The 10,810-nt window shown below is 40.1% G+C and overlaps 1 pseudogene; it reads right to left on the bottom strand.

Moving 5' to 3' along the window:
• Positions 1 to 9,456: 9,456 nt before the first annotated feature.
• LOC118770008 lies at positions 9,457 to 10,810 on the bottom strand (annotated as a pseudogene).

Raw genomic sequence — 10,810 nt, 5'->3', positions numbered from 1 at the left:
CTGAAATGGACCGTAAGCGTCTGCAGAGAGTGGTTAAAACTGCTGAAAGGATTGTTAAGACACCGCTACCCTCTCTGCAGGACATCTATCATCAAAGAGTCCACAAAAGAGCCTGCTCCATTGTCAGGGACTACACCCACCCCCAGTGCGAACTGTTCACACTTCTACCCTCTGGCAAGAGGTACAGAAGTGTGAAATGCAGAACATCCAGACTCAGGAACAGCTTCTATCCAACAGCCATCTTGAATGGGTCAAATACACAAATACACACCTCCCCGGTCTAGCCCATGCATACATTCACACATACACATCCACACTGCAACCAACTGTGCAATGGAATGGAACTGACATTGCATCAACATTGCACATCCTACACTGCACTGATGTCCTTTTTGCACATTTAATGTATATATCCTTTATTTATTTTTTTTCCTTACACTCTCCGACCTGTTTTATATATTTTCTTTATTAAATTCTTGTGTTTTCTTGTGTTTTACTCCTAACAGCACTCATAAGTGGAAGGCAAAGGAAGAATTTCATTGTACAGGGAACTTGTTTCTTTACTGTGCATATGACAATAAACTTTGAACTTTATAAAAGTCTGAATGTTCTGCCATTTTGTACAAATTCAGAATGCCCAATGTTATAAATTTATTTTCCTGTATTTTGAAAATACAAAATACATGCAATTTGTGCACCAGTATTTTGTGTTTTATTTTGATAGATTTATCTGAGGGGTATATTGTATTCTGTAACAAGATACATTTTGATGTATCTTTACCCAGCTCTGGTCATGATGAGAGGGGATTTTGGGTCTGTGCTAGGGGGAAGAGTTGTGCCTGAAAATGGTGCTAAGGAGGTTAGAGATGTGAACAAACTGTTTAGTAATGTATTCGGTGTGAATAGCAAGCAAAATATAATAAACTCAAATAACCTCAACAAGGCATTCCATGTACAGAGGTGTCATACAGTGGATATAAAAAGTCTACACACCCTTATGAAATTGCAGGTTTTTGAAATGTAAAGACAAAAATAACAACAATGTAATCCATCTGTAATGTGATCTTCCAACAAACAAAAATCCAGAGAAAAAAAAGTTAATTATTAGGAACATTTTTAAAAAACTACAACACCCTGATTGCATAAGTCTGCACACCCTTTCATAATGGGGGCTCTGTGTTCAGAGTTAACCAATCACATTCAAAATCATGCCTGTAGGTAAATAGCATACACCTGCCATCAATGAAAGTGATTCTGATTAAACCCAGATTAAAGTCAGCTCTTGCTGTAGGATTTGCTTGAATGTTTGGGGTTGCATCCTACTGGGAGAGCCATGGTCTGCAAAGAATTGCAAAAGAAACTGCGAGAGCTAACTGTTGAAAAGTACCAATCAGGAGAGGGATATAAAAGAATATGGAAGGCACTGGCTGTACCATGGAGTACTATCAAAACCATTATCAGTAAGTGGAGAAAATGTGGCCCCACAGAGACATTGCAAAGATCAGGATGACCCTCCAAAGTTGATGAGAGAACGAGGAGAAAACTTATCAGGGAGGCTACCAAGAGGCCAACAGCAACACTGAAGGAGCTACAGGAATTTCTGGCAGGTACCGGTCACTCCTTGCATGTGACCACCATCTCTCGTATTTTGCACATGTCTGGGCTATGGGGTAGGGTGGCAAGATGGAACCCCTTTCTTACAAAAAAAGAACATCCAAGCCCTTAAGTCTAAATTATGCCAAAAAATTCATTCTGTCACCCCAAACCATGTGGGAAAATGTGCTATGGTCTGACAAGACAAAGGATGAACTTTTCGGCCTAAATTGTAAAAGATATGTTTGGCGCAAAGCCAATAAAGCTCATCATCCAAGGAACATCATACTGACTTTGAAACATGGTGGTTGTAGCATCATGCCTTTGGTCTCTTCAGCTGGATCAGGGGCTCTTGTCAAGATAGATGGGATAATGAATAGCTCCAAATATCAAGATATTTTGGCACAAAACCTGCTGGCCTCTGTCAGAAAGCTGAAGAGGAATTTCACCTTCCAACATGACAATGACCCAAGGCACACATCCAAGTCGACCGAGGCATGGCTTCAGAAAATGAAAATCAAAGTCTTGGAATGGCCCAGTCAGCGCCCAGACCTCACTTCCATCGAAAACCTGTGAAATGAACTAAAGAGAGATGTACACAGGAGATCTCCTCACAAGTTGAAGGAACTTGGAACTTTTTTGCAAAGAAAAGTGGGATAAAATTCCAAAGTCTACATGTGCAAAGTTAATAAAGACGTAATAAAGACATGCTGCTGTAATAATGCAAAAGGTGCTTCCACAATGTATTAGTGGAGCAGGGTGTGCAGACTTATGCAATCAGGGTGTTGTAGTCTTTTTTATTATTTAAAATGTACCTAACTTCCTAGTAATTATTTGTTTTTTGGATTTTTGTTAGTTGGAAGGTCACATTACAGATGGAAAGAGTCTGACATTTATGTTATTCTGTCTTTACATTTCAAAAATCTGCAATTTCATAAGGGTGTGTAGACTTTTTTTATCCACTGTATCTATTTTCATTTCACTAACAGACTCAGCAAACCATTGCTTAACATTGTGACGGCCTGATTAAAAGTGATATGGTTTGCAAGGATAACTTCCCACCATAGTGTTGATTAAACCCAGCAATTTGCCCAAAGCAGATGTTGTTCACAGGTGCTGACCTATGAACAAAAAACTAACCTAAATTATTACTAAACAGCAAAACTTGTGCTAGATCAGGACTAATGGACAACTTCTTCCTGGAACCACTGGCTCTTTTACAAAGTAGGACCAATATAAGACAATGCAGGTGACTGATATTGCAGCAGGTTGCAGGATGAGTGATTACATGTGAAACCTGTAGTGGCCTGGATTGGCTGGGGGGTATACCTGCCAAAAAATTGAACCCTCATTTCCTGTGACACAGCATGCAACATTATCACTGCACGAAGTGGTCCCTGTCCAGGAAATAGGCAGCTATGGTGTGTTGAAACTGGCTGACACTTCTCCCAAAAAGAGCAATGGTTAAAAGAAACCAATAATTTATTTTAAAATACAACAAACCAAAGACAAAGAAAACTGCATACACCAACAGCAGAGACAAAACAAGCCTCTCCCTGCTCCCCAGCCACACCTGTATTTAATCAGGCTTCAATTAGTAACGTGTGGCTCGTTATCAAATAGGCCGGTCCTCATACAAATTAACACAGGTGCACACAATTAACAAGTGATTAACAATTAACACTTAGTTTCTAGGGAGAGGTGGTGAAGGCTCTCCTTCACACATGGTAACACTACAATGCTGAACCCTGTCCCATCAACCCAAAATTCTATCAGCACCTAGTCCCAGGAGTGATCCTTGTACCATCCCCCAATTATATGCAAAACATACCACTTTATGGGTGGGGGCCAAGGATACTGTCTATATGGGTGTAATTATCAGTCATGTTTAAGGATGAGTCTTTGCAGATTTCATAATCATAACATGTCTCATCAAATGAGCTCCATTGCACTTACTGAATCGGATGAGGTTGCTATTAGCAACAAAAAACTGTGGGTGCAGAGCTGTGGATTTTGACTAAGATTGATTCTAAGGTCGTAACCCCATCTGCTAGCAGGCAAGAACTCTCATTTCCATCTGTAAGTATTGCATGGCCGTATCCTTGATATAAACATTGGTTCTCACAGCCTCAGAACGCCATGTATGATCCCTACTTCCTCCTCTTCATATTCTCCTTGTTGAATGTGCTGCTCATTGCTGGAGCAGAGGGGTGAACTGCATTACAGTCGAGCTGCTTAGTGAATTGACTTATGTCCCCGGTCTGTACACGTCAAAGCCACTTCATAACATCTATACCACTCGATGCAAAAAGAAAGCCCAAAACATCATTAAGGACACCAACCAGCCCGCTCATGTTCTGTTCTCACTTCTTCCATTGAAAGAACGTTACCGGAACATCAAATCACGCACCACCCGTCTCAGTAACAGTTATTTCCCACAGGCAATCAGGTTGCTGAACAGCTGACACAACCATATGCACTGCACATTGTAGTTGTATAATATGTAATTTTATTGTGTATTGTATTCTGTGTATATAATGTATACTGTATTCTGTGTATATAATGTAATGTTACTGTGTACTGTATTCTGTGTATAAAATGTATATCTACGTGTGCAAGGTGTAGGCCTACATAGTCTAAGTCTGTAGTGTCCTTCTTTGTTGATTTTGTGATGGTGTGCCCTTCATGTTAAGGCAGAGAGAGTTGGAGCACAAGTATGTCACTGTATTTTTTACACGACAATAAAATTGAACTTGAACTTGACTGCTCGCTGAAGTAATTTACAGAGCGAGCCTGTCAAAATTTCACACCGGGGACATCCGAAACCCAAGGGGTATGTTGATTGGCCCACAGGTGTGCTAGTTTTTAAAAGATCAATTAAATAACTAATTATGAGAAAGATATTTTATAAACAAAAAAAAATTTTACTTCCCGTTTAATTCATGCTCCTTCATTTGCAGACAGGGTGCGAAATATGGGGGTCCAAGACCCCATGATCGACACTTGAGACCCCCTGAAAGCCTCAACAGCAAGTTTTGGGAGGGGTCTCTGGAAAAAAAATTAAAAATTATTTGTCACCTGCAATTGTCACTAAAAATGTCTTTTAACTCTTAAAGTCCTAAAGTCTGCGTCCAAATTCACATCCCTTCTTCTCGGTTGAATTGCTCACGAAGAAGCCTAGGCCAGTGTTTCTCAACCCTCTCCTGGAGGACTCCCTGCCCTGCATGTTTTAGATCTCTCCCTGCTCCAACACAGCTGATTCAAATGATCAGTTTGTTATTAAGCAGCTTCAGGAGTTCATAACGAGTTGATCATTTGAATCAACTGTGTTGGACCCCACCGTGAGTTCAATTCCTAGCTAGACGTAACGTTATTATTATTATTATTATTTTAACTTTATGTTTATTTTGTCGGTTTTGTGAAGGGCGGGACGGACGACGACAACGACGACAAAACAAAATCGGACGAGCCACCAACGTCAAAGAAAAAACAATTTACAATGTACAACTCAGACTAGTCGAAAAGAGAAAACGTTTCTGAATGGGTAAGGCCCACCCAAGGAGACCCGTTCCCCGCCATCTGTGTTCTGTGTCCAGCCAAAATTTCAGTTAAATATGAAGGAAGAACAGCGCTGGAAATCATGCAGTAACAAAGAAGCACCAGAGATTTGTATTAAGTAAACACAAAAAATCTAGTCATTTTAACTTTTATGACAAAAAAGGTTCACCAGAGGAAGACAGGCTAGCAATAGCGGAACTTAGCAGTGTATACCACGGAGTGCTTCACGGCCACAACTACTTATCTACGGATTGTGGCAATAAAGTAAGTGCAAAAAAGAGATGAGAAATGTCAGTGTTAGGTTGCCCAAATTCATTAAGTTAAATAGTTGTTTATAATCTATTATAATACATCTAATCATGTTTTCATTTATAAAGGGAGTATAGGCCTACCTTTGGACATATGATTAGATTTTACAGTAGATTATAATTAGACAGTATATGTTTACACGTTAAAGTAAAAAAAAAAATCTTTTTAATGTAGAAAGGGACAGCAGCAGACAAAGGAGTCCAGAGTGAGTGCAACTGCGTCAGGGAGTCCAAGTGGTCCGGTTTTTCCACAAATCAAAGGTGGCAACCCTAAGTGTTGGCGATAAAAATAATTTAGAATTTACATCAAATTTAATCATAGTTACAATCTGCATACAGCTCTGCGTCCATCTCCACACCCATTACTTTTGTTTGAATTACTCATGAGCTCATATTGCATAGATATGGAACACATAGCCTATCACAAGAAAGAGCGGAACCGGAGCTTTGTAATGATGCTAGTCTCATAGGCCTATACATACCGAAGTAATCACGTTATGAAGACAGATCAAACTTCTGCAAAGTAATATATTTACTAATTTCTTCACCCATTTTCACACTCCTGTTTCTCGATTGAACAAGTCACGATCGCTTCACAATTTACCGCATATATCAAAATAAACAGCCGAATTTACCTTTTCCGATGATAGGCCTACTACGATTGTTTCTCTGAGCGACAGCGTTGTCGAGTAATCCGGTTTTGAAATCGCAGCAAATTTCTGCATTGTCTCTAACATACAGCTGACATGACATCCCACTTAGTATGAAAAATAAACACAAAATAATGTATTCGCTTTTCAATGCAATGATTCAAAAGTTGTGGTCAAAAGACGCAGGTCTTCATAAAATAAAGCACATTGCATGGCAAACTTTATTATGAATAATCGTCATACACGGATCCATAAGTTTTGTATGTTTGTCTGACGTTACCCAAGTTGCCAGATCGTCTATGAAACACAATCCAGGCACTACATACAATTATTTATTTAATATCTACAACCCCCGCTTTGACTGTGAAATAAAAGCTATATAGGCATATCTCTTTATATAGTCCTATAATTAAGGTTTGCGGAGATAGCGCTCTACATCTTCGAAAAATTGTAGGCTGTTTTTTTTTTTTTTTCTAATCACAAAGACAGGCAAAACACGCTTAATCTAAATAGTGCACTCTGTATTCATCACCAGGATTTTTGCGCCGTTCGGCACCGTCAATTTTCAACAAAAAGAAATATGTACTGTATATACAACAAACAATTTAGCGATCGAACACATTTACTTATTTCACAGCCACTCTTATCCAAAACACATGTCTATGCACGTCCTTGAGTAATGATACAGTAATTCAAGCACGATCCAGACCAAAATGCTTATAAATCGAGGGTTACAATAAAGTCGTAACTTTAGTTCCCTTTCAGACACTTCAATGACGACAGGATTCAGGAATGGTCTTATTTATTTATTGCAGGGAAATAAACTTTATTTTTGGCGGATGTGAAGTGAATTGTATAAGAAATATATAAGCCTAATAACAATTACAGTCGCCTATAATATTTATATTACACTGAGGATCCAACTCGCAAACAATCGTAAATTATGTCATTAAGTGGCATTCTTGTTAACTATGTTCTGGCAGAGAACATCTATATAGACGGGCTCTGGTTCTGTGTAGATCTCCAACTTCCGGTTTCCAGACAGTTCAACTGCGAATCAGCTGAACCCGTGCGTGCTGTTAACAGCAATCACATTTAGCTTAACACGCAGCTGCGCGTGAAACTCGTGATACTCCGGTCTAAGTAGTACAGTTCTGAAGCGCAGCTAAGATAGCTGACAGAGCAATTGCCCCCCCTCCCCCCTCCCGTATTTTGAAACCTACATGTCAGCAGGTGTGGGTATAGGGGGGACCCCCGATTGCCACCGGGTATTTCGTACACTGTTTACAGGGATCATTAACCAAGCTCGATGTGATAGTTGTCTCTTGTGCACAGATTTTGCTGGATGTCATCTGCTTAACTGGCTAAACAAGCTGACGTTAAATTGAGTGCCGAGCGGAAATTTGTAATGGACAAGTAATGTGCAAACGCGCTGAGCGGTTCTCTCGGTTTCGATCACCACGAGCAGATGATAGCTTCCGCTGAGCGGTTTCAATTAAGTCGAGTAAGCAGACAGAAGGCTGTGCTACGAAGGGAGTTTAACCTACTCAGATTTAACTCGGGGTTATCAAGGAAAGTCAGGGTTGACAAACTCTGATTGCCTAAACTGGTGTTAAACTATACTACGACGGTGATTAAGACGTCGGTTAGTTGATTCGGTGTTAACTTAATATGAGTTTGCGTGCGTTCGTATAAAAGGGGCGTGTTCGGCAACGCAGGCAGAGTTTGCACAATGGCTCGTGCTCCGTATTTTCCCCGATATTTTCAGGATATTAGGAGTTTAAAGAAACGTTAACAGCTAAATCTAACACCGTGGCGGCCAACAAAGCCATGGACTAAATTCGTAAGAACATTGTTCTTGAGTTATCTATTTTGTCTTACGCACTCTTCTTTTATTATAGTAATATGATTGAGATGTAAGGACAGGTGAAATATTCTATCTAAATATGTGAAAACAATTAGGATAGTTTAATTATAGCCTACACATGGGCTACATTTCTGACATTGACCCGTTACCCACTGTTAATGATTTAAGATCTACTCTCTAAAGCACCTAGGCTGTAGGGCTACCTGTAGGCCTATGAATGTAATGCTATTGTGTTAAGAATAACTGCATTCTAACAATCATTTCAGCTGCAACCCCAGTGGAAAGTACACCTGGCAACAAGTCAGGATGAAATATAACAATATTATATCAAGTGGTATGCATTAATAGTTCTCATCATTAATACTGTGGTGTGTAGCCTACTCTTATAATAGCATATTCATGTGTTCACAGCAAACAGAAAAAAGGCAGAGATAGTGAAAACTGGAGGAGGGCCACCTCCTGCTACATTTTCACAGGCAGAGGAGTTGGCCATGGCGAACAACAGAGGAAGGCCCATAATGCAGGGGGTTGAGGGGGCTGTCAGTTCTGACCCTGGTGGCAGCTCAATGTCCACCCTTTATGTACAGGGTAATATCATATCAATTGTTTTGGTTGCCCAGTTTAAAATAATTTTATGTAGTTTACATGCCTGTCTTATGTACAGTTGAGGGGGATACTATTGATCTGCTCCAGCCACCAGCATGCCCCTCATCTGACTCTCAGGTAGAGATAAGTGTGGAAATAATTGAGGAGTTCTGTGGATTTATCAATGCTGATATGTTGACACACCTTAACAGCTTTTCTCTTTAATTTTTTTTTTTTTTAAGGAGGACTTGGGTGAGGAGACCATGTCAGCCATGTCGGAAACACACATCCAGGTTGACCCATTTCATCACTTATTTAATATCTATTAAACAGTGACTAACATAGGCTAATACTTTGATATGTATGGCAAATTGTCATGAGCTGGTATTTCCAGTCATACATCTATTGAATGAGAATGAACTTTCAAGAGAACAAAGCTTTGGTCAGTTGGCAATTGCATTATTGTCTTTCAGGAGGAGCTAAATCAACCACTCTCCCCACCCATGGCTACCCCCTCTCAGAGAACTCAAAGGGTAGCTTTTCCTTTGCTATTAAAAGGATTATTCATACTGACAATATGTAACACTAATGATGCCGAATCCTGCATGCCATGTTCTCTCAATGTGTTTTGCTGTGCAGACTGGATCTGATAATGTGCGGTCGCTCTATAAGCGTATGCTTGAGCTCGATTGCCAGAAAAAAATGCTACAAATAAAAAAACTTAAACTGGAAATAGAAAAGCTGGAACATGACAAAAAGGTATTACTATACATTGACCATCCTTTGATCAATTTGTCTCTACCATCTGTAACTTTTTTCTTCTAATTTTTAGGAAAGGGAGAATGCCAATAAATAAATACATGAATCAAGAAAGAATAAATTCATGTCTTTTTTTTTATTGGTGGAAAAATTTATTTGTGATGGCCTCTCTAACGGCTCTTCCTGTTGGGTGATCCAACGTCACCGGGTCCACTGCATCTGGTGGCATCTGCAACTGGCATGGTGCGCTTTCTTTTCTAATAGTAGCAATGTTATGGAGCACCACACATGCTGCCACCACCACACATGCCCGCTCCGGACGCACCCGCAAGCCTTGCAGGCAAGCAAAGCGTGCTTTGATGCCCTCAAATGTCATCTCTATCCTGACCCTTGTGTTACTGTAAGACACATTATATTTTATTTGTTCCCTTGTTTGTGGGTCAGGATAGAGGGTCATCAGGTAACGCAGACACGGGTTGCCTCTGTCCCCAAGCAGCAGGCCATCAAAACGCCCTTTGAACGATAGAAAGAAATTGTCACAATACAGCATGATGTGTGAAATATAGGGGGGTGCTTGTCTTACCTTGTTCAAATCTCTGACCAAGAGTAGATTCCTGAAAAATGCGTGAATCATGCACCAACCCAGGCCACCTAGCTTCCCAGACTGGTCACCATTAAATGGGGATCACATGTCATCTGACAAAGGATTTCAGGCCATTTTAACATACTACCATTGTAAGAAAATCACCACCTAATGTGTCTTTAATTGTCTTGAATATAAGTAGAAGTTTTAAGGACAAAATAATGTAGACTAGCCTACATGTCAGATCAAATACAATATGATCAAATACCTGAACATTGCTACTGTGAAATGACTTCCTATTCACATAATCCCCCTCATGTTCTCCCAAGGGCACTCAAATGGGGATATGCGTACAGTCAATTGCACCAATCACCCTCGGGATTTCTATGGAAAAAAATGTGTTTTGTATATAGGCTTAGCCTATGCATATTAAAAATAGACCAAGTATTTTTATACTGCGAATTACCTGTGATCACATAAAAAGCCTCTTTGAACTTTAGAACGTTTAAATGGCCAGGGAACAACAAATGCATCCAGCAGTTTAGTGAGAGCAAGTACCACCTTGCAAACTGCACAGCATACAGTATTCTTGCTCAGATGTTCAGCATCACTGATGGAATACATGAAGTGTCCGCTGGCAAAATATTGCAAAGCAAGGCACACTGTCTGTTCAACAGTGATACTCATTACTCATAACATTACTCCGGCGAGTGCCATTGGAGACGTCTGGCCCTAGAAGCCGGCAAAGATACTGAATTCCCTCAGATGAGAATCAATATCTTTCATAGAGAACATCATCAGGGTAAGGTAGAGGATTCTGACGGTCTCTAAACATCCTCGCCCTGCGGAGTGAGCCTCTCACAATCCGTGCACCAATGTTGACTGGGTCTTCCAAATGTGCCGGCAT

This window comes from Megalops cyprinoides, chromosome 22 (assembly GCF_013368585.1).
Source record: "Megalops cyprinoides isolate fMegCyp1 chromosome 22, fMegCyp1.pri, whole genome shotgun sequence".
Classification (NCBI taxonomy): Eukaryota; Metazoa; Chordata; class Actinopteri; order Elopiformes; family Megalopidae; genus Megalops; species Megalops cyprinoides.
Note: the sequence above shows the minus strand (reverse complement) of the source record. Positions and strands in the feature narration are given on the sequence as shown.